The sequence below is a fragment of the Manis pentadactyla genome, chromosome 18 (assembly GCF_030020395.1).
Source record: "Manis pentadactyla isolate mManPen7 chromosome 18, mManPen7.hap1, whole genome shotgun sequence".
In the NCBI taxonomy this organism is placed as follows: Eukaryota; Metazoa; Chordata; class Mammalia; order Pholidota; family Manidae; genus Manis; species Manis pentadactyla.
The window spans coordinates 18313917-18333056 of record NC_080036.1 but is presented as its reverse complement, the minus strand read 5'-3'; positions in this window follow the sequence as shown (position 1 = coordinate 18333056).

Sequence of the window (19140 nt, the reverse complement as noted above, 5' to 3'; positions counted from 1 at the left end):
AAGCATCCATTGATGAAGTGAATCCAGCCTTGGGTAATGTTCCATGGTCTAATAGCTTTGAGGTGGAAAGATTGCTTCAAATATTAAAAATAAATGCCTTAAACAAGCCCTCCATTTCTTCCACTTAATCCAATGTTTCAAGTGGTCAGATTGGAAAAGGCATGCCTGCCTCCCATCAACTTTGTTGTTTTCTTTGTAACTTTCAAAGTTTGGTAACTTATCAAATGTCCCATTAGTAACTTGAACAAACTAAATTTATAGTATGTCTTCACACAAAACAATTGCCTACAGATTATATTTTGATTCTTAAAATTCCTTTTTATATGCAGGTTAATGTCTACTGAAATGAACATTTTTTATCTAGATTGGGAAAACTTGTAGGGAACACATGTTTTATTTATCCATGCCTCTATTACTTAATATTATTAAATATATATAATATATATATGCATGTATGTGTATGTGTATGTGGCAGGGTGGGTGTTTGAAGCATAATAAACTAACTCATTTGCATGTTAAGGGGGAAAAAAACTCACCAGTACCACTACTATTCACCAGCCAGTAAACCTCGGAGGTAACCACTATTATTTTTAATTTTGTGTTTATCATTCCCTTGCCTTTGTTATTTAACAAAACAATACATTATTGCATTTTTCTTTCTTGTTTTTGAGCATTAGAAAAACATAACAGAACTGTGTTATTTTTTTGTAAGTTACCTTTTTACTAAACACTATGTTTCTAAGTTTAATCTATGTTGATTCATTTGCTGAAATTTGTTTTCACAACTGTATAGTATTCTACTATCTGATTATACCAGTTTATTCTTCATTCTCCTGCCAATGTTAAGTTTAGAATTTTCACTACTAAGAATAAGTCAGTTATGATCATTCATGCACATCTCCTGATACACCATGCACAGAATTTCTAGGGATTGCCAGGTCATGGCATATATGATTGTACAACTTTTGTTATAATAGCAGATTGTTTTTCCAAATCAGTTATACCAGATTATCCTTCAACCAGTTTATTGGAGAGATCACTGTCACACATCCTCACCAAATATGTCTTACCTGACTTAATTTTTCCCAACCTCATGGTATGAAATAGTATCTCACAGTGCTTTCTAATTTTCCCTGACTACTAACAAAGTTGAGCGTGCTTTCACGTGTTAATGCACTATTTGAGTTTCCTCTTCTGTGAAATGCCTGATCTCACCTTTTCCTAAAAGACACATGGAGTTCACGTCTGCCTCACAATCCCTCTTTTGGATAATCACCATGGTCCCACCCGTGGCTCTAACTAGGTAGTCAGTCACAGGAACCTGGCCTTACATCTCCCTGGCCCACAGGTGACAGCACAGCAGGTAGACTAAGCAACCAAAGAAAACCATTGCCCTGCTCCAGGCAGTCACCCAAACAGGGCCATTCCAAGTAGCCCTCCCTAGACTACTGTACAGACACTGGCGGAAAGAAGCTCCCTTTCTGTTGAGTTGCATAGATCCATCAATAGCCATTCTCCCTGGATACATGAAGAAAACTTAAGTCCAAAGGAGAGAACATAGTTCACAAACAGAGGAAAGCAGAACCAGAGACAGAGCATGAAAGAGAGTCTAGATGACATTACTTGAGATCCTGGATCTCATTACACCTGAAGATAGATTTGACTTCGAGGTAAACTGAGCTGATAAATTCACTTTTTTGCTCAGGTTACTTTGAGTTGGGTTTCTCTCACTTGTAACTAAAATAATCCAGGCTGTTGGAGGAAGAAGCAAAATAAAATTGTTAAAAAGAAGGGGAAGATTAAAATCTTTTCATTAGCTTGGGCTGAGAAGCACAAAGGAAACATTGGCATGAAATTGTAGTAACAACTGACATTTCTGTAGTGTTTCATAATCTACAAAACACTCTCACATATATTGTCTGTGCGTAAAGTCAGCAGGTACTGTTGAAGTTGGTATCCAATGGTCACCAAAAGTCTTATTTGGCAGTATTCAAGCCCATTTACCTGGAAAACTTTGGAAAAAGAGAAACATTTTGCTTCCAAACTTAAGAAAAAAATGCTTCCAGATGTCCTTGGATCTACTTTGGAAGACCATCTTCAAAGAATGTTCCAGAATCATTATCAACCAGATTCTGGACTGTGTTTCCTGGCAGAAACACATCCTATGTGCATGAAAACTTCTTAATAACTGAGCTATTTATTATCAAAAAGGGGCTTACTGAGGGAGAACAGAGGACACAGAACCCACAAAGGATAGGCAATATTCCCTAGAAGTTAATATGACAACCCTCATTTTAAGGAGAGGAAGACCTAGTAAATTTCAGCATTGCATGGACCTATACACCCCCAGAGATAAAAATTATAACTGATAATCCCTTTGGAAGAAAGAATGAATATGAGCCATTGCCAACGGCAATTCTGAGAAACCTCTGAAATTAATATTTAAAAGTCCTTAATCAAAAAGGCAATGTTCCAAAGAGAAGGCAAAAGAAATGAACAAACTAGAGAGAAGAGAAGTAGGTGAGTAATAAGGAAGAGAATCTGGACTGGAATGGGACTGAGGGAGTAGAGTCCTTAGCCACGTTTGACCAAGAATTCCAGTAATTTCTTCATGAAGACAGATTAGCCATAATGTATGTGTGTGAGTACATATGTGTTTACTAACTCTATAGTAAACTTTGTATTCATTTTCACTTTTCAACCCCTTTGTTGAGTCATTTAGCTCCAGGTGAAATATTCCATATATAGATCTCTGGACCCAGTAAACTCCAAGGAACCACTTCAGTCAAGATTCTGGTGACCCGAGGAGCAGGCCAAGTAGAATGCATCAATTTTCATATGATGCTTTGCTCAAGCTTTCCACTGTTTTAGTGATTCACGTGCCCTGAGATCACATACAATTACCCAACAAGGAAATGTTCCCACAAAGGCAAACTAGCATGCAAAATAGAAAAAAAGAACACCTACCCACCTGCCAGTGCAAGGTCAGTGATGGATACCCCCTAGGGGATTGGAATGAGGTTGGGTTAAAAAGCTCAAATATCACTAAAGCCATTTTTGCTTATTCCAGGAAGCCTTTTAAGGACTTACAGCCTGTTCCATCAATGTGATGGTTAGTCAGCCTTGTTGTTCTTATTATTTTTATATGTATCAATATCAGTGTGTAACTGATATACATAGAATTAAGAGCTTAAAGAGTTCATGCATACAGACTGGATACAGAAGATATTCAAAGTCATGGCAGGGTCTCCAATTTACTTCCCAGTGACAATTTTCTCCTTTGCTTGTACAACTCCCCAGGGTTAACTTAGTCAAAAGACTGTTATTTCCCAGCCTCTCTTGCAAACAGCTGTGGTCATGTAACTAAGTTCTGGCCAATGAACAGCAAATGGAAATGTGTGATTCTACCAGGAAGTCTCATTAAAAAGGAGGGGTTTGGTGTCTTTTTTTCTTTCCTACTGCTGCAGTGTGACATAGTATGATGTGATTAATGATGTGACCTCATAGAATGTTATGTGATGAGTAGAGATTCAGTTTCCATTTTATAATAGGAGAAGGCAGGAAAGGCAGAATAAAAGCTGGAAGTAAACTGATTCCCTGAAACGTCTGTATGGCTTTACATCATCCCAGGATTGCTTTTCTCTGAACTTCCTTACATGAGAGAGGAATAGACTTTAAATTTTATTCTATTTTCTATTATAGGCAACCTAGCCTACTCATAATTTATGGGAGGGATCAAAAGTGTGTGTCAGAATTAAAGCAGAGAGGAATCAAATAAAAAAATGAGTTATAATCGGGTGAAGATATTTTGCTCCCTCTCTGTTTACCTACATCGAAGGACAGGCATAAATGGCAAATGAAGGTCAGAGCCCAGCAATGCTGTCAATAGGCCTCTGTCTTCATTTGTCCAGCAATTTCCATGGGAAGTAAAGGCAATGCTGCCTCTTTTTTAATGTTGATGATCCTCATCTACATGGTTTAAGCAGAAGGCGTTCACCCGATGATCATTTGCTGTCAGTGGCTGCATAGCTTCATTTGTTTTTAAGGTTATTCATTTGTTTTTAAGGTTATTATTCATCCTTGGCCACCACAAGGACACCTCAAGTTTTTAGCCAGTAATCGCCCTTAAGTCATAACAATGAGAGATCTCACACTTTCTGATTCAAATTTTATTACGAAACCACAGTAATAGAAAGAGTATGGTACTACCATAAAGATAGGTAGATATACCAATGGAATAGAATGGAGAGCTCAGAAATAAACCCTTGCCTCTATGGTCAAATTATTTGACAAGGGTGCCAAGACCACTCAATGGGGAAAGGACAGTCCTTTCAACAAACAGTGCTGGGAAAACAGGATATCTACATGGAAGAGAACGGAGATGGAACCTTGACTAACCCCGTATACAAAAATCAACTCATGATGGATCAAAGACCTAAGCAAAAGAGCTAAAACTATAAAACTGTTAGGAAAAAAACATAGGGAAAAGCCTTCATGACACTAGATTTGGCAATGATTTCTTAAGTAGCACACGAAAAGCATAGACAACAAAAGAAAGAATAGATAAGGTAGACTTCACCTACATTTTAAACTTTTAATTTTTTAAATTATTTTAATGTTTTTATTTTAAGAAATTTAAAACTTTTGCACACCAAACCACATTCAGAGTGATGTTTAGCTCCATCATCTGGAGAAGATGAAAAGATTCTGGAGATGAATGGTGGTGATGGTTGCACAATAATGTGAATGTACTTAATGCCACAGAACTGTATACTTAAAAATGGTTGAAATGGCAAGTTTTATATTAAGTATATTTTACCACAATTTTAAGGAAAAAGAAAGTTGTCATGAATTCAACAATAACTCCCCTCCCCAAAATATCCATGTTCTAATCCCTAGAACTTCTGAATATGTTACTTTACGAGGTAAAAGGGACTTTTCAGATGTGGTTAAGTTAAAACAGAACTAATTGTTCTGAATTATCTTGGTGGACCTGATGAAATCATAAGGGTCCTTATTCCAAGGAGGCAAGAGAGTCAGAGTCCGCAGTAGGAAATGAGAGAAGGATAATAAGAGGTTTTATTGTTACAAGGAAGGGTTTATGAGCCAAAGAATACAGCAACAGTGGCCTCTAGAAAAAAGAAGAAAACAGATTCTTTCCCAATGCCTCCAGAAGAAATTCAGCCCCACGGGCCCCTTGATTTTAGACTTCTGACTTGCTGAACTGTAACAGACTAAGAACGTGTTGTTTTAAGCCATTAGGTTCATGGTAATCTGTTAATAGGAGCAATAGGAAACTAATACATACATTAAATCGCCCTTGCCCTTCAAATACTCATCACTTGGTTTCAGCTCCCTCTCATTAGCAAATACTAAACTAGCAAAGCTTTAACTTTGTCAAAAGCCAAGGTGAACTTACAGAAAAGCTATTGGTATCTCGTTCTACCACTGCTCTCAATTCCCGTAATGATATCTTGACCAAGAGGCCTGGCTTTTCTCCTCTCTTAGAGCTTCCACATCCCTTCCTGACTAAGGACACACGATTCTGTGTTCAAAGATAATTACTGCATGTGCTGACAGGACTAGCCAGTGTGGCCTATAGCTCTGAGTGCTTCATGCTGGCAAACAGTCTGTGCTAGACCATCTCCTGAGTGCAGTCAGGCCTGTGGGGTAGACTATGGCATGACTGACATGTGCTGACCCTGAGCTGATATATGACCATCAATTCTATTTTCCAGATGAAAGGAACTGAGCACCAAGTTTGCACAACCAGCAGATGGCAGAGGTGATGTTTGGATTCAATTAAGTCAGACTTAAAGTCTGTCTACCATGTCCAGATTTCTCTAATATCAGAAACTCCAAAGAAAGTACCATGTCTTCCCTACCCAACCCTTGGCCTATTATTATATCCACTTGTCTACAATCTGACACTCTAACCATCACATACTTGAGTAAGTCAGGAGGTAAAGCCCCCTGCCAAAATTCCTATTGTGACACATGGTCTCTCAGTCACTGTCTGAGCATTGAATGTGAAGACAAGAATGAGAGAGCACAGGGTTATGAAAGAGACTATTATGGAAATGACATGTTTTCATCTCCTCCAATCAGATGATCCATGAGGTGGCTAAGGAAACCTCTAAGAAAGAAAAGAACAATCATAGAGATGATACAGAGTCTTTGGGGAAACTGAGGGTGGATGGATTGGTGGGTTTGCTTTATTTCTTTTGAGGATTTTGACCTCTTAAATATTTATTGAATCAGTCTACTTCTTTCCATCTCCTTCATCACTACCCTAATCCAGACTATAGTCACCTCTTATAGACACTGTATGACTGTAAAACTTGTGAACTGTTCTTCCCATATCCTCTCTAGCAACCTCTAACCCCCAAAACCCATTCTCCTTATTAGAAACCATAGTAATCTTCCTAGTACTTTGAAGTTATCAGTCCACTGTTTTCTGGCTTCCATTGTTTCTGTAGAGAAGTCAGGTATCAAATTTATTATTCCTCCTTTGATAGGAATGTGCATTATTTTTCTTTCTGTCTTTGTTTTTATAGCAGTATCATTGTGATATTTTCTTGGAATACAATACTGTGATATTGTATTTATACTTCATGACATCACAGAGCTTCATGAACCTGTAGATTAATATCACTCATCAGTTTCAGAAAATATTCAGACATTACCTTTTTAAATATTGTTCCTGCTCCTTTCATTACCACTTCCTCCTGAGATTCCATTTCTATGTTACATCCATTGACAGAGTCCCACAAAGCTATAATGTTCTTTTCTGTAATTTCTCTTCTTTTCCCCCTATGTGCTGCAGCATGGTGATTTTCTGTTGAACTATCTTCCAGTTCACTAATTCCACTTACTATTACATCCAGGTTACTGTTACCAAAAGCATGTATTCAGCTCCAGAATTGCCTGTTTGATTTGACTTTATAGAGTCAAACCTCTGATATGTCCTCTATATTTTCAACTGTTTTCTTCATATTCTTAAACATATATATCCAGTCACTTAAAAGTTTTGTTATATACAAAATTTTTCTGGGTCACTGCTTTTTCTCTTAGTCTTTAGTCATGTAGTTCTGTGTTTTGGCATGTCTAATAATTATTGATTTAATTAATATTGTTTATAAAACTTTTATAGCCTCCAGATGATTTTCTCTCCATAGGCCATTTATCCCTTCCTCTTTTAGGTCGATAGAGCAATAGCTGGTAATCCCAATCTAATCAGAGACCATGTGCATCAAAGTTGTTTTGAGATCAAGGCAAAGCTCAATCTACTCCTGTCTGCCCTTTTAAGGCACAGACCTCCAAGATCTTCACTTGGAAGTCTGGTGTGCTCACTGGATGCCCTCCCCATTAGCATTCTAATCTTTGTCTCTTGAAACTTTGAAGACTGTTGAAAATTAAAACACTGTTGTGCATTTTTCAGAGAACTTCTGCTTAGGTGTTTGCCTCTCATTCTGTGCAGCCTCAGAACTCAATCGAGAGAAAAAACAACTGCATGCTTGAGACCTCCCAAGTCTCCCCCAGGGACTCAACTGGTTTCTCTTTTCCCCAGTACAACCTTCCACTAGTGCAAATCCCAGAGCCACTTGCCTGTACCTACAAGCTGCAAATGGACCAAAGCTGAAAGAAGCTGAAGAAGCCAGCGCACTTTTCCAAAGATAAGATGAGAACTATTCTCACCCTCTTCTCCTCAGCAGTTCTCTGCTGCCTTCAAACACAAGATGTGTGCATTTTATCTGCTTTTTTCAGTTGTTCTCTACAGGGGCAATCTGCCACCAGCTGCCCTATCCCAACTGGAAGTGGTGGTCTCTCAATGTAACCCCTTAAACACACAGATCTTCAGGTCTGAATATTCCTCTGTTTCAAACCTCCAAATGTCTCCCATTGCTCCTGGAGTAAAAATCAAATTGCTTGCCTGCTTTACCCTGCAAGTCTGCCCCCTATTTTCCCAGCTTAGTCTTGCAATCCCTACACTCCCCAAGTCCACTGCACTGCAGCCAAGCTGGCTGGATTCCCACCCCTCACTCCAAATCTCGGCACACATGTTGTTCCTGACCCTGGATGTACTGCTCAGATAGCCTACTTAGAAGAGTCTGGCTTCACAGTAGTGATCCTCAACCTGACCCTTGGTTTGGGGAGTAGAGGTAGGGTGAAAGATCCCTTTACTTCCCACTCTTCCTCAGGGAATTATTAGCTACACAGCCTCAGAAAACATATTACTCCATTTGAGCCTCAGTGCCCACATCTGTAAAATGGGAAAATAACCCTAAGCTTTAGGTGAACCCTAAATTAAGTATTGCATTTCAAAATATCTGTCTTTATATGATTGCTCCCTTCCCTCTTTATTCTAAAGCAAATCAATCAAGACGGAACATTTCCATCAGTAAGACTGGCTTTAGTTTCGATGGCAATGTTCCATTTCCCTTTTCTCCGCAGTTTGGCCTCGGCCATCAGATATGTTCTGAGACTTTGTAATCACACAGAAACATTCCCATCTTAACAAGAACCATGCCCCACTTTAGGACAAGAAAATGCTCCTGTTACAAGCCAATAGTTCTTAAAGAAATGAGACAAAAAATATGTAGAAGCAAGTATGTCTCATATTTTTTAATTATCCTAATCCTGGACTAACTACAGTATGCCTCTAATTGCTTTTTATCTTCTCATGTTTTATGTCCACTATGCAGCTCCATTGTTCAAACATCACTTTAAATGAAATTGTGCCACAGCAATTTGGGATCCTTCAGTCCAGCTGGGAACTTCAGCTTTAATCCTTTAGGGCACTCTTGTCTGGTAAGGTTTAATTTATATTAAAGTTTCTAAAAGGAAAGGCAGAATGGTCAAAGAGAGGTAGTGAGACAGACAAGAGTCTGTCTTTCATAAATTAATAAGCATCACCGACCGCCTTACTTGACCCTTTAAACTCTGTGAAATTAATATAAGGAGACAACTAAGGCCCAGCCGGTACCCCCCAGAGCCTTACAAGTTCACTTAAGCATTCCGAGTTTCCTTAAAGTTTTATAAGCCAGCTTTTAGAGCAAGTTCTTTGTACTTATTACTGGTGACAGTGAGCATTACGGCAACCAATGAACCTTACTGACTTACGACCCCAATATGGCCGAGCACTGTTATCAAGGGAAATATCAGAATCAATGCTTGTATATTACATTGAGGTCCTGACTTCCGGAAAAGCCCCCTATAGACCCTTCAGAATATGTCAGTGAAATAAACAGCTAATACTCTGAGACAGTCAATGGCCAGAAAGTGTTGTATATTTAACCACTTTTCAACCATCCTTACCCTTCTAAAAGGCATATGTTTCCAAAAGAAAGAAAAAAAAGAAGCTTTTATGCCCTAATTCTTTTGCAATAAAAACACATTTGTGCCCACTTTTTCAAATCACAACATGTGTGGTTTTGCTGTAGGGAGCAAGGTTATCCTCCTCCTGGGTTAATGGGCCTGCATTATTAACCAGCTGCTGGTGGAAGGGGTACACACACAATGCCTTTCCTACCAGGACCCCCACCACGTGAGCTTTCCTTTGCAGCCAGCATTCACTGGAGGAAGGCTGGGCTCAGAACCACCTTTTACTTACCAGAATTAATTATGTCACTACTGCAAATGACATCTCCTACATATATAGTCACCAAAACTGTGCATGGAATTTTTATGTAATGTTTAAAAAATTTCATTTCAGTCTTGCTTAGGTTTTTTATTATTTAGATGCTCTACCAGGCATAGGAGAATAATCTATAATTATTGTGATTATTAAAGCATAATTTTTCAGGGATTTTTTCCACTATAGATGTTTGAAGAACAAAGAAATCTTACTGGAGATACCAAAAATGAATATGTCAGTTACTTCATACATAAAGAACACACTCTTTCATTTCCAGGTGGCCACAGGGTGACCTGAATATTTCTGCATTCCAATAAAAAAATTAATAAATTATATTAATTTAAAATAAATAAATAATAGAGAGGAAAAAAAGATGTCTGCATTCCTTCTAATGCAGAGATTCTGAATCTCTTCTGTTTTTTATCTCTGTTTTTCTACTCATTAACTGCATTGAGGAATCAAATGCTCCCATCTGGTAGAGCGCCAGTTTCTGAGTTTTGGCAGTCTACGAGAACAGTTATGACCTTCAGCCCATGGCATGGCAACTGGCCTGGGCTAACCTGCCCAGAATTGAATCCAAAAGTCAAAACTGCCATAGGGTGCTCAGCAAAAGATCAGAAGCCTTGCTTCCCCCTCTGCGAGTCCCATCATCTTATTTTTGACAAAAAGTAATTCCTATCCATTTAACATTTTATTGAGGGGCAAGCCCTAGTTAATGCTCCTCAAAGGAACGTGTTTAGACCAGTTCCATAGCTGACTCACCTTAGGCATCTATTAAAGAAAGAGGTTATGCCCTTTGGATGTTAATGATCGCATCTGGGAGTGGGTGTGGGCTGCCCCATAGGTCGGAGAGGTGTCTGCCCATAGGCCGGTGAAGGACAAGATCCTGCCCCAAGTGCCCAGAGCATAACAGCAACACAAAGTGATTCCTTCTGGACAGGCCCAAGACTCAAAGCGGGGAGGGCTTCAGAGGTCAAGGCTCAGAAGACAGAATTGCAAAACCCCTGGGCAAGAAGTTGAGCAATTGAGACAGAACAGAGAGAAAGGCCAAGGGCAAAACCGAGGATCCTTTACAGTCTGCAAAGGCAACACTCGAAAGCCCACACATTATCTTTACTGACAGCCAAACCTGAGTTCAAGGGGGTAGACTGGATGAGAGGAGATGATTGGATTTACTAAGAACATACTTTCATGTTAAATGTACTTTTAAAGGAAGGATCCTGGCACATTATCACTGAGGCAGCCATACCTCCACAGAGAAGGCCTAACGTCATTAAGTGCGGTCAAAGTCATTCTAAACCACACCACCAATGAGCTTTGGACTCCCCAAGACAAGACTATAACACTGACTGTGCCTTAGGATGACCTGGAGGGCTTTTGCAAAATATTAGGGCATGGGCTTTCCGGCAGACCAAGTGAAACAGAGTCCCTAGATGTGTGGTGCAGGCCAGGGCACTTTTTATATCTTCCAGGTGATTCTGCGGTATGACCAGACTGAGAACCACTGGCCCAGTGGACTCCTGATGTAATGGAAAGAGAAGGAAAGCATTCTCCAGGTCAACTCCATTAGTATCTCATGAAGCTCACCAACACCAGTGCCACCATGGACCACGCCCCACACATGCCTGAAACCCTCTGACCCAACCGACGTCCAGCCTGCCTGTTTTCATGGGGAAAAGAAAGCATCCTTAAAATCAAATCGACTCTCAACACCCACAAGTAATGAGCCTCTCAGCATCCCCCTCTTTATGTTTTTAAATATCCTTGGGGGTTTTTAACACCCCCCTTCCCCGCCCTTAAATACAAACCAGAGTCAAAGAGGATCAAGCTTCTTTTCATTGAGGGAGTTTTCTCTTCCTGCACTTAGCTGTGGTCCCTCTGTTCGGCCCACCGAACTCTTTCTTTTCCCTGGATGACCAGCTCATCTGCGTTCCCCCTTCTTTCTGATTGACAGATTCCTGCTTATCTTTCAGCAACAATAAACAATGGTCAGGACCGTGACAACAGATGGCACTCTTACGGATCCTTCGCTCTGTGCACAGCTCTGCGTTAAGCATTTCATTCGTGGACACCACCTCATTTAAAGCTCACATGGACCCTGTGGCACTTATGCCCACTTACAGCTGTGGGTTGCAGAGCTGGGAGGCCATGGAGCAAGGTTCCAGATCCACACAGCACCGCCCAGGCTGGGCTCCCTACCCTGACGCTAAAGGTCCCCTTGAAGATTTGGATCAAACATCACTGTCTTTGGTGTCTCATTCCAGTGCTATTCTCACTTCTACCCCACATCTCGAGTGGCGTTGTAATTTTACTTTTTTAACGTACATATTGACCACATAAGACTGTGTCACTCAATTTTATTCATTTAGGTTTATTCCAAAGCCAGCATGGGGTCCAGTGTGTAATAGGGTCTCAGTATCTGCTCAATGAATGAAGCAATGAATGGCCCAACAATTCATCCTTGAAGAACAGTTCCTTCACTGTTAAAACCGAAGCAGTCTGCTTCTCACAGAAGCCCAGCACTCGTGCCCACAGTTATTCCCTTTCCCTCTTCCCTATTTTGAAAAATAAAGAAAAATGTTTTTTTTCACACAATACCTGTCACACACACGCACTTTTTTTTCTGCTTTGAAGTGACGGTGGAGGCCTGCAGACGCCTCTAGAGTGTAGGACATCAATCACGTTCACAGCCGCAGTCGTATCACTTTCCCTGGAGGAAACTATGAGCGAGCAGAACGTGCTCCGTCCTCGCCAGGACAGGAGGAGGGGCAGGGGGAAGGAAGAGCCAGCACTGCACCACCAGGCTTCAGGGCCACCCTTGGAGCTGGAAGAACAGAATCACTCTTCTCCTCAAGAACTGTCTGCCTGCCTTCCATTTCCCTCCTAAATTCAAGGTGGGGTCTGGGAAGCCCCGTGAAGCCAGCTCATGAGAGAACAAATACTTATCTCCAATATTACTTCAACTTGGGACCCTGGGTGAGAGGTTTCCAGTACTCTCTTTGCCCTTCTCTCCTGGGGTCCCAAACACTTGAGCCCAACTGTCAAAATGCAAAGAAAAGGAAATGGCTAATACAGACATCAGTTTCTAAATGACTAAACATCCTAAAAGATGTATAGTCTTGCTCCTTCAAATGGAGAACAATTCACAACACAGAAGAGTTCCCTGGGAAAAGTTGATGCAAACTGTCATTTTCAAACCTTGAAATGTTACTATCTGCAAGCTATTTCATTCTAGACAAAAACCTGTCAGCTCTCAAGATTATGCCTAGAAACAAGGAAGCCACCAGCCTCCTTCAGCAAATGCAGAAGCAATTGTTATAGGCCAGGCCCTGAATGCTGGGCCCAGCCTTCCCCCATCCAGTACGTGGGCTAGCCGTTGATCATAGGCACATTGCACAGGTGGGAAAATAACCTACATACATGTCAGAAGTCACATTCTCGTGGCTAGGAGCAAAGCCTTTTTGGTCAAGTGGGTCTTGATTTGAATCCCTGTTGTTCCTTTACTAGCTAAGTTGCCATTTCTGCACATGGGCCTCTCATTCATAGGAAAATGATCAACTGGAATTGTAATGTCTATTTCATTATATGCCTAAATATGTTTTAATTACTTTATTGAATAAAGGCCATTCCCAAAGGAATCCTGAAAAATTGATACCCATGGTTTTATCCAGTGCATATTGAAAATTCTGGCAGCCTAAAGAACATTTCTTGGAAGAACATCATTGCTGTCTCATACAACTTCTGTTTGTCTGTATTTAGACCATCCTCACATTTTCAAATCCTGTTTCCAACATCCTCAAGAGAAATGTGTATATAACAAAAGAAACAGGAATACTATGCATTATCAATGCCTGATTATTTCAACTTATCCCTTACTTGACACCATAGGTTTTCATCCTAACATAGGGAATGCATCAAAGTGAGATTTGGAAGGGGTAAGACGTGTGCCTCTTTACCTGGAAAGTGGAGAAGGACTACTGTGAACCCAGGCTTCTTCTCAAGTGGAGCCATCTTAGAAAACCACACACCTGAAAGCTGAGAATTTGGAAACTGATTCCATTAAAACTATCTATATATGTGAACTCCCTGGAAAACCTTCAACAACCAGGACGAGACACATACCCATTGAAAAATCGCTGCCTAACACTACATATGCTTTTACAATTCTTGTATTTGCCATTCAATCTGCCTAGAATAGGTTTCCCTCACTTATCTACTTAGCAAATTCACACTCATCTTTGGGGGGTGCCATTCAAATATTCCTTAGCGGATGGTCACAGTGAATTGCTCTCCTTTTACTGTACTTCCAAAGCAACTTTCTACCTCCACTTCAGCATGATAATGTGGCTGCTTGTCTTCTTATCTGTCTCATCCACTAGAAGTGAATCCCCAAGGGTACAGCCCCTGCTGTGCACAGTGTCTGGAATACGGCACATGATCAATGAGGACAAAAGGCTACAATGTTGATTCAGACACCATTGCAGAAGTCTTGGCTAAAGTAATTGTAGTTTGGACAATAATGGAGGCAATGAGCAATAGCAGGATTTTCCCATAGGCGTTATGTGTTATGAAGAAAAGACAAGAGTTAACGACTCCGAGACCTCTGGTCTAACAACTGCGTTGATGGTGGTACCATTTCTTGCTGCAGAGAAGACTTGTTTGGCAATGATGTAGCAGACAAAATTGAGAGATTAAAAATACCTATGATTCTCAGTTAAGATGTGGTGTGTGCCATTGGCTGTTTTAGTGTGGAGGATGAGGAGACAGGTCAAGGCTGGAAATCTGTTTTTAGATTTCAAAAGCACACAGAAGGTACTTAAAGCCAGAGGACTGGATAATGTCACTGAAGAAGAAATGTGCAGTAGAAAGAGATGAGGACCAAGGGCTGGGAAACTCCTGCCTAATGAAAGTACCAGTAAAAATGACATGTTCAGATATGCAAAACATTCACTGAATATAATGTCAAATTTCTCTGGCTTTGAGATACAGACTTTTTTACTTTATAAATTTTTATCCTTTATTTCTTTTAAAATAATGCTATTTATTGAACATTTTCTCTTTTTTTTATTAAGGTATCATTGATATACACGCTTATGAAGGTTTCACAAGAAAAACTATGTGGTTGCTACATTCACCCATATTATCGAGTCCCCCCTCAACACCCCATTGCAGCCACTGTCCATCAGTGTAGTAAGATGCCACAGAGTCACTCCTTGTCTTCTCTATGCTACACTGTCTTCCCCATGACCCCCCCACACCATGTGTGCCCATCTTAATACCCCTTAGTCCCCTTCTCCCTCCCTCCCCATATGCCCTCCCCCCACCCCCTTTGGTAACCACTAGTCCCTTCTTGGAGTCTGTGAGTCTGCTGCTATTTTTGAACATTTTCTTTTTAAATGACAATTAATAGTGGTTTTCACAACATATTTTGCAGAGAAAAGGATGTTTTCCTTCCAGTATAGTAAACATAATTTTTCTCATTTATTATCATAGTTTAGCCAGAAAATCATCTTTCTTCATGCAAATGTGCCAAATTCATAGACAAGAATAGGCAGTCGTCTGATTTCCTAACACCACCTGTGAACATTCACTATCAACCCAATACTCTGCCTACAACTGCCTTCACCCTCCCACTCCCAAAAAACAACTAAAAATAGTCTTCTGTGGAATTATACTTACATCACCTACTTTTTTAGTTCATTGTTATGGTCTGTTTGTACACTTCACTTAAACAGCAAAATGTTATCCAAGGAATCTGAATCAGTTTTCACTTTGCCTATGGATACTTCAAAGGCCCCGTGATTAATGAATGGTATTTGTTTATTATCAGTGTTCACTTAAGTTAGTGACAGATCCTAACTTTGCTTCCTCGGGTCAGGAAAACTCTTGGAATCTGGAAAGTCTTGGGACTTCGACTAGGTCTTCTGCAGATGACATTTCATGTTCGAGTTGGTAAAGAAAACTTTATTTTATCATTCCCCATGATTAAGTAGTATTAAGAAGATTTTTGTTGTCCTCCCTTTTCAGATTCAGGTTTCAGAGACTGAACTGGGATTATTGGTTTGAGTTCCCACCATGCAGTCCTCTGCCCCCCCATTAAACAGTCAATATTACCTGAGGACTTACGAGCATCTATATGCTGGAATAAGAATCATTTGCTACTTTCTTTTGCAGAAGGGCTGACAAGTTTAAAAGCAGAAATTTCACAGCTAAGGGTTATATATAAAAACTTGAGGTCAAAAGTTGAAAAGTAGTAATTGTCCATCAGTTGGGAAGCAATTGACTAAATTTGATATAAACTTGGATATTGTGCAGCCATTAAAATTATTTAGACCCCCAGCACCCAGATTATGATCTCTAAATACCATTTCCCGTTAAAAAATAAACCAGAGTTGCTAATTCTAAGTCTGGAGCAGGAAACGGACAAAACGAATTGGAAACATTTTGTATCCAAAAGTAAAAAAGCACCCAAACACCTATAGAATCATATCCAAAAGACAGACACCAATTTGAAGGACCTTCACTGGCCAAAAGAAGAACAATTTGAGCAAAAATATTAACTGCAATAGAAACCTATCAGATACATGTATATGAATTCATAGTAATAATTATCTTTTTTTAAAAAAAAACCCTGGACATGTTTGGAAGATGCTGGGTTATTAACCAATTATTTCGAAAGTTGGGAAATAAAAGGGAAGAATCAAGTACTTATCCATCCTTTCCATATGAACTGTGCCTCAAGGTAATCTAATGGGTGATGAGGGGAAATGTCTTTTTACAGAGGCATTGAAACTGCTAAAAAAAAAATTATAATGATAAAATTAGAACAGCATCATTTTTCAACCTTTGATGAACTAATGAATCCAGGTAACAATCATTAAGAGGCTGCTAAGATCACGAAAAGACAGACAACCAGGTAGTCTATACCCCCTAATGGAAATTTATACTACCACTTGTAAAATACTTTTGGAAAATATTTAAATCTAAATCATATCAAGCCTCTAAAACTATCAGATTATGGAAAAAAATGAATATAGTAGAAGATGTTAAATGACACCACAAGAATGTAATCAACAAAATCCAGATTTGAAATTCTATAGCAATGCTATTCCAGTATGATACACTGACAATGTAGCCCACAAACCATTTATTACTGACTGATGATAAGGCAAGTATAGAAACTGAGAGCAAGCATCTAGAAATGTTTATAACTTAACATTATAATTTAGCATTCAAGCCCTTGACCAGTGGACTCATCTTGTTCAACAGAGTGAAGATCTATTCAGGTCAGCTGAATTTACATCTAACTCATGTGGTGAATCATACATACTATGAACTATCTATTAGTCAGGAGCAAAGAACCATGTTACAATTTGTCTTGGTTTAAGTATAATTGGTCAACTGTGACCCAAAAGTGTATAAAGTCTAGAATCTATTTCTTTCACCAAAAAACAAGTGGGGTCAGAAAACAGATCAATTGTTGCGAGAGAATAGGGGTTGGGGTGAGAATAAGGAACTATAATTTATAGAGGGCATAAGGAAATGTTTGGAGTTGATTAATATGGTCATTATATTGACTATGGGGATTATTTCACAAGCATATACATATGTCAAACTCATCAAATTATATTCTTTAAATATGTGCAGCTTGATGACCTGAAGATGACAATAGCTACAACAAAATTCAAACCCAGAACAAGTCCTAATTATATTGGCTCAACTCCTCACACTAACAGCCTTATAGAATAGTAACAATTTCTAGGCATAAATACTTTTACCTCTGAGTCTACTGTTCTCCTACACATACTGTCTAGCATTCAATTTAAAAATTACATGAATAAGGGGAAATCAAACCATCATTGAGGGGCAAAGCAATCCAGATTTTGAAACTACTGAGCAGACATTTTAAAACAACTGTGTTTAATATGTTAATAGATCCATTGGAAAAGGTAGACAACATACATAAACAGATGGGAAGTTTCAGCAGGGAGATAGAAACTATAAAAAAAGCAAGAGGAAAGGCTATAAATAAGAAAAAACAGATGTTAGCAGAGATAAAGCATTCCTTTAAAAGGCTGATGAATACAGTATATACAGCTGAGGAAAGACTTGGTGATCTTGAAAATATAACAAGAGGAATTATCCAAACTGAAATGCAAAAGAAAACAAAAAGACTGAAAAAAAACTCAGAACACTCAAGAGTTGTGTGACAATATTAAAAAAAGGTTTAACATTCATATCATTGGAGTCCCAGAGAGAGAAGACAGAGCAAACATATCAGAAGAAATATTGGACATGATAATGACTAAATATTCTCCAATGAGAATATAAGAGATCAAACTATAGATCCAAGAAGCTCAAAAAACCACAAAGAGGATAAAAATAAAATAAGACATACACATACACACACACACACACACAAACACAAACACACACCATAGTCAAACTTCTGAAAACAAAAAATCAGGAGAAAATCTTAAAGGCAGCCAGAGTCCAGAGGAAGAAAAACAAAGAAACATTGCATACAGAGGAATAGAAGAAATAGAGACACAAATTATAACAGGCATTCTCATCAGAAATCAGACAAAACAGGAAACATGGGTGACCTCTTTAAAGTACTGAAAATGAATTACCATCCTGGAAGTCTATATTAAATGAAGATATCTTTTTTAAAAGGAGGCAAAATATGTTTTATATAAACAAACTCTGAGATAATTCATTTCCAGCCAATATACACCACACAAAATATTAAAGAAATTTCTTCAGGCAAAATTTATATGGTATTATTTACAAACTTGGATTACACAGAGAAATTACTAACATTTGAAATGGTAAAAATGAAAGTAAATATAAAAGATAGTTGTTCTTACTTTTAATTTCTTTAAAAGATAATTGACTGACTGAAGCAAAAATAGTAACAGTATATTGTGGGACTTACACGTAAAAGAACAGCATGACAACAATACCACAAAGTACAGAAGGGAGGGTCTGAAAAATACTGCTGTAAGGTTCTTATACTATACATGAAGTGATATAATATTATTTGGGGTAGATTATGATAAATTAAAGATGTATATTATAAACCCTAGGCCACCACCAGAAACATTAAAAAGAGGCATAACAATTAAGCCAATAGTTGAGATAAAATGAAATCATAGAAAGTACTCAACTATTCCAAAAGAAGTAGGCAAACTAGAATAAAAATCAGATGAATAGAAAACAACTGGAAAAAATGGTAGATTTAAAATTAACCAAATGAATAATTACGTTAAATGTAAATGGCCAAATATCTCAAAAGGCAGAGATTATCAGATTGGGTAAAAGTTTATGTAAGCCTAACTGTAGTTTTAAGGATAAAGTACTAGAATTTGCTACTGATAAAGGACTGAGGACAAATTTTGAAAATACATCTTTGCTTGCTTCATTCTGGTTAATTAAAAATGAATATCCTGAGCTTATTGAAATTGCTTTAAAGTATCTTGTTCCATTCCCATCAACATATC